The sequence below is a fragment of the Alligator mississippiensis genome, chromosome 14 (genome assembly GCF_030867095.1).
Source record: "Alligator mississippiensis isolate rAllMis1 chromosome 14, rAllMis1, whole genome shotgun sequence".
NCBI classification, from domain to species: domain Eukaryota; kingdom Metazoa; phylum Chordata; order Crocodylia; family Alligatoridae; genus Alligator; species Alligator mississippiensis.
Genome location: NC_081837.1, coordinates 9,374,054 through 9,380,267, shown reverse-complemented (window position 1 = coordinate 9,380,267; position 6,214 = coordinate 9,374,054).

Sequence of the window (6,214 nt, the reverse complement as noted above, 5' to 3'; positions counted from 1 at the left end):
ACCATGCCGCATAAATAATTCCCATCATATTACTGGGTCTTGCAAAGACTTTAGCTCTTCTGAAGTCAATGGGAAAGCCCATAGCTTTTCAATCTATGTAAGTTTTGCAGAGTCAGAGTCTTAGATGAGATGCATGGGGAAAAAAAAAGCATTGGTCTGAACGGCTCCATTCTAAAAGTAACATCTTGTTTAATTAGCACAGGGTTGAGTGAGAACTGAAGTGTACAGGGCCCTGTTGGTGAAATGGGGGTTTTAAACAGTGACTCTGATGCAAGCAGTGGAGCAGAGCAGCATGGGGGAGAGGCTGCTGGTTGCATGGGCTGGGGTGAAGAGGGTCTGCTCTTCAGGAACTTGGAGAGGACCCCAAAGCCAGGCCTGCTCACTTGGGTTCCAGAAGTGCCTCCTGTAACCCTTGAACATACACTAGGCACTCGGTAAATATTTAACTGTAGAAATTAAAGAGGTGAGCTGCTGGGAGTGAGGTAGTTATGGTAACGGGGCTTGTTCTATCAGGGCTTTGGAGAGCTCCTTTTTCCTTGGAAGCTGGGCCCAATTTTAATAGTCAATGAGGAGGCGTGGGGACACTGCCTGCTGGGGGAGCAAGACTGGGCTCCTTAATTCCTAGTATGCCAGTTACTCTTGAGCAGTGCCTGATCGTTTACCTTGATCCTCTTGTGCCTTTTGACTCTTTTTGATTTAACTAGTTGACAGAAGTGCTTCTTTTTGTTAGATATTTTGGTGGTACCTGGAAGATATGCCCTGCAGCTGTTCCTGAAGCATTATAAATGCCTTAGAAACCGTCAGGTCGATAGAAATCTTCAGTGTGTCCATTGAAGCCATCAAGTCTTAGGTAAGGCTGAACAGTTACATAACATGTTCTTCCACCAAGACCAACCTCACTCCTGGCCACCTGTCGTGGGTGCTAGAGGCCACTTGCATGTGGCAATCTGCTCTGGGAGTGCAGAGCGAAAGGAGCAGGTGTGAGATCAGAGGAGCTCAGTTATTGTCTCATTATTTCCACACATTCTCCTTGTCCTCCATCTCCACCTGGTGTCTCTTGTTTTGAGTAGATTGTTAGTTCGTGGCAGGGAGTACCCTTGAATGAGTGTGTACAGCTCATCCTGTAGATGGTATGCCACCATCAAGTCCTGTCCATCTCGGGCTTCACCACACTACCACTAATACGTAGCAGCAGCCTTTGAGAAGGTGGCCTATAGATCCCTGCCTCGGAGTTATGAACACCAACACAACAGCTAATACTAGAATGGATTTAAAACCTAGATCTAACCAGATTTAGAGAGAGCCATGGGGCAGGGGCTACCTTACTTAGAAATAAATGTAACTTAAACTTGGGTGTTCAGCGTTCAGCACTTTGTCCCATTAATTTCAATGCTGACAGTATCCTCTTTACCTCCCGCATCTGTCTTCCTTGTTGTTCACGGGAAGAAGGCTGCTCCCATGGGACAAACTTGGGTATATGCCCAGCAGCAGGGAATGTGACACTTCTGAGAGGTAGCTCTAAAATGGGTGTTTTAATATATTTTTATGTTTATGATCAGCTCCCTGACACAGCAGGGTGCTTACAGAGATACATGATGCATAAATATGGGCTTGGAAGGATTCATATATTTAAGGCTGCAGAATTGGGGTTAATTTAACTGGTCAACATCTATGCAATTCTGGTATTTACCTTCAAGAAAGTGTTTACTGTAACATACCTTAAGCATTTTTTTTTTTTAACTGTAGTCTTGGCAATGCAGCAGATCCCTATTGTATAGCGTGGACCTACAGCATTTAATTACCTCTAAATTATTTCCCTTCACTGCCTTCATTCTTCATTTATTGGGTATCTGTTTCCACTTGTGCTAAGTGCTATACAGACACAAGAGCCAGGACAGTCTGCGCCAGGAAGAGTTTACAAGCCTCAAGCAAATGTATTCCACCGACTTGTCTGAGGACCATCCTTGACAGGGCATTTGTATTGTGATTTTGTCTATGAGAGAGAGCAGGTACCATGTTCTTTTAGTGCATGGCAGAGAGAGGATTAACTCTGCCTAAGGAGTAGTATGCCCACAGCTGCACTGTATTTGCTGAGGGAAGGCAGGAATCATTCCTTAGGAGCAGGCCAGGCTCAGCCCAGACAAGGTGAATTTGTCATGATTAAAGGCCTTGAGCTCAGTTTGCAATATAGGAGATTTGACTCTGTGGGAGCAGATCAGCTAAGGTGAGCCTGAGCAATCCACTTGTTGACTTGGTACAGCAGCCTCAAACCCTCTTGGAGCTGTCACTTTAAACCCTTGGCTATGAGAAGCTTTTTCTTTCCTGCCTTATGTGATGTAGGAAAGCTGCCTGCTCACCTGACCTGATCTGGAGAGTCTGCTTGGACAGCAGGGTACATGCAGGTGGTTTCAGCTGTTACGTTACCGCTGAGATCTGGCTCCCCACTGGCTTCACTGGAGCAGCACTTGAGCCAGCCAGCAGAGCTGCACAGGTAAGACTTTTGGCAGAAGAAAGGCTAATGGGGAAAAAGGAGATGTCGGAATAAATACGAGGGAGATGGGATACAAGCCAAAGAAGATGCTTTACAGTGGAAGTAGTCTACAAGTATCTAAGGGCTGGGTCTGTAAGGCAGACAGGAGCACCTCTCCTAGTTTTGTGTAATAACATGGGTTAATTTTCTTCTAATAGCTCTTTGCTTTACTCCATTAGTCAGGGAGCAATGACAGTTACTCAGTACTCACTGTGTTAAGGGTTTCATCCTGAGAACTGCTGAGACACCTACTGACTGCCTGGGGTTGTTGTGACCAGGAGCAGAAGGTAAAGCTAAGATTGTCAAACCCTCCAATTCTCTGGCACAGATTCATGTTGACGTCCTTGGGACTGACTGGCTTCCTTGGCAGCTTCAAACATCTCAGCCCTTTCTGCTTTGTTTCAAAGTGGTCTCTTGAAACTCCAGCCTGCTACAGTGATTGTCACACTTCTCTCGTTACCTGGTATCAATAAGTTTTGTGTGGGGAGATGTTAGCCTTGTATAAGGAACCCAGGCTTTCTGCAGAAAACTTTTTCTGGGAAGTGTGACCTGATCAGAAAGGCTTTGTTGCCCCCTCTTTCTGATTGAAAAGGAGGAACAAACTTAGACCATCTTTGCTCAAGCCACAGGTCTCAGAGGGTTAGAAAGCAGTAAGGTTTTGTAGGACTTGGAGACCAAGAAGAGACACATATCCGTTGATGGTGAGTGAAACCAGTCCAACTTTTTAGCAGCTTTTGTTAATCTTGTAAAGCAGGTCTTTGTACCTCTGTGGTAGCCTTGTAATCCTAGGAATCTTTCCAGGGGGGACTACTTGGGATCAGCCCTTTTGTTTATGGCTGCATGTCAACTAGGCATCCTAAGTGTCACTGTTGTCCAGCTGCTCCACAGCCCAAACTACAGCGGGTGCCGGGGTTTGCTCTGGGCCAGGTGGGTGTGTAGGGCAGAGTTGTCTAGAAGGGTAGCTTGTTTGGATCAGTTCGCAGCTGTGGCCAAGGTTGCAAATAGAAGGCTTTCCGTGCTGTGGTCCTCATGCCACAAGTAGCAATGGGTGTTGGGGGCCATCGAGCCAGCACGTCCCGCAGGAATCAAGGGCTGTGTGTAGACGACACGGGAGTTGATGTAGACCACTCGAAAATTTTAATGCGGCTTTTTTTTGGTGCAATGCATTTTAGTTTGCACGACCCCGGCGTTCGTGTTTGCACAAATGGCACTTCTGAGTGAGTTAAGCCCCCGTGTGTTGTTCCCCGCAGATGTCAGTAGAGGGAGGCAAATACCAACTTACCCCCTAGAGCAGGGTGGGGTGGTGAGGGGCAGTTCGCCACCCTTGGTGAAAAGCAGCTCACTGGTTCTCTGCTACAGCATTTCATCCCTGTCAGTCGCTTGACCTAAAACAATCTGGGAAGGTAGCCAAAACCTGTCTTACCCCATGGGGTCTATTGGCAGCGACTTGTGGCTCAAACACCAGCTTGCTGGGCTAGTTTCTTAGCTATTTGCCTAAGATTCCTGCTTCCTCTGCATGGGCCGTGGGGGAACAAAATCAGGTGGAAATGGATAAGGGAACAAGAAAGGAAACCAGCGGGCCTCGAGGATGTAGTCTTCCTCAGCAGCTCCTGGAAAGCTGCCATCACCATGCTGCTGGTTGCCAGAGCAAGGCTCTGAAGTATCTGCTGTCTGTGAAACATGCTCTTGGCAAGTGGAAGCAGCATTTTTGTGCCATTCTCATGGCCTCGCCAGAGACGAGGGGATTAAGCAGATACGGGCAGCGGAGCCAATGGCAGCATGTTCCTCTGGGAACCCTGGGGCCCAGTTACAAGGAGGATTGAGCCGGGGAGAGCAATGCTGCAGAAGAGGCCAGAACCACTCAGTTCCCTGTGACAGCCCAGGTCTGTGAGATTTGGAGGCTGTTTCCTTTGTCCCTGAGGATCCTGGGACTGGAAAAGGATCTTTGGAGGTCACCAAGTCCCGTTTCCTGCTATTGCAGGCAACCCTGCTACGGTCAACCCTTGTGCCTCTCCCACAGATGCTTAAATGGCCCCTAGTATTTTATTAGCAATAGTGATCTGCTGTGTCAGGAACAGCCCTGGTGGGATGTTTCCTCAGTCCTTAATAACCAAGCTGCTGCTGAGTGCCAGGCCCCCTGGAGCAATCTCTCAGTGAGAACATAATCCAGTGTATCTTTAATAAGTGGAGTCAGTTTGCTTTCATAAACCTTGTAGGAGTCAGTGCTTTAGTCATCTGCTTGGGGAGCTTTCAAATGCCAAACTGAATGCATGACTTGAGTAATCTGTACGGGATCTAACGAGGAAATTAAAGCTTGCTGCTTTAAGGAGGGAGGGCCTTGCCAGGCTGAAGTCAAAAGAAAATAGGTAGGTTGGGCCTGATGGTGTTCCTGGGACCTCGAGACCCAAGTAAAGGAGGCTCGTGACAAGGCAGCAAATGCAAGTATAATTTCTATTGGAGTCTTAACCACATCCTCCCCCTCTGCAACTCTGCTTGCAGGCTGCTCTTGGTATGGGAAAACCTCCATTGGATCCTTCGTGTTGTCCATCACTTTCTGCCCATAGAGGTCAGGCTCCCTTCGCATGAACTGACAGCAGCCAGTGGCGGATTTACCTTGAAACAAACCATGCGGTGGCACGGGGCTCCCAATGACAGAGGGCCTCAAAATGCAGGACAAATCTGACAAATGACTGAACTTAATAAGCACTGCAAGTCACAAAGCGATCCAGGCTTTCTGCATTCTGCAAACTGTGCTCGAAACGTGGGGTTTTTTTAAGTAGTCGAGCAAAGAATTTGCTTCACCGTTTTTTCGGTGTCTCGAATGTTCTTTTTCTTGGCTGGGTCCCATGGGGGGCCACCCCGAAAATGAAGCTGTCCACAGGGCCCCACTAACTCTAAATCTGCCACTGACAGCAGCCACTTCCAGTCTTTATATCCACTGAGGAGACCTCCATGTTCTTGACAAACTAATACTAAGCCTCACCTGTGTCAGCATTAGTTGAGTCATTTAACAGATTGGCAAAGTGAGGTGTGAAACTTGTTTGAAGCTACCTTCAGGGAATAAGAGCCTGGAGGCTCTACTCTACACCTGCAGAATTGAAAGTCAACACTTGGCTCCAGGCAGAGGTACAGTGTGCGCATGGGAGGACTCCAGACTTGTCCTGTGTCCATCAGTGTGGAAGCACAAGGAGCTATATGGGGTGCTGTCCTGAGTTAATCTGTTCTCCAGATGACTTGTGCAGCCATTCCTTGCAATATCCTACCCTGTCTTTAAATACAAGACTGCCACGAAAAAAAGAAAAAGCTACAGCACTCCTGTGAAACTTGAAAACAGCGCTATCTGGGAAGGTCATAGAAGGAATAGTAGGGGAAAAAAATAATTCTTGGATCTCAATCATGAATTAGTCACTGATTGCCTCAAGTAATATAGCCCCATAATTCTATTAGGCTGGCTGTCTCATTCCCCCCCCCATGGTCATCCATTAAGTTTAAATACTTTATACACTGGGTTTATGTGGTTAGTAAAGATTTATCTCCAAAGCTGTTCAAAATGCATTTGAGGTCCCGTCCCCAGTGAAATGCAGATAGCACCGATCGCTCCTCCGTTAGCTGTCTAAATGCCTTTTCCACAATGCATAGGTCTGTAGGAGCACATATTGTCACTAATATTATCTTGATTACTCC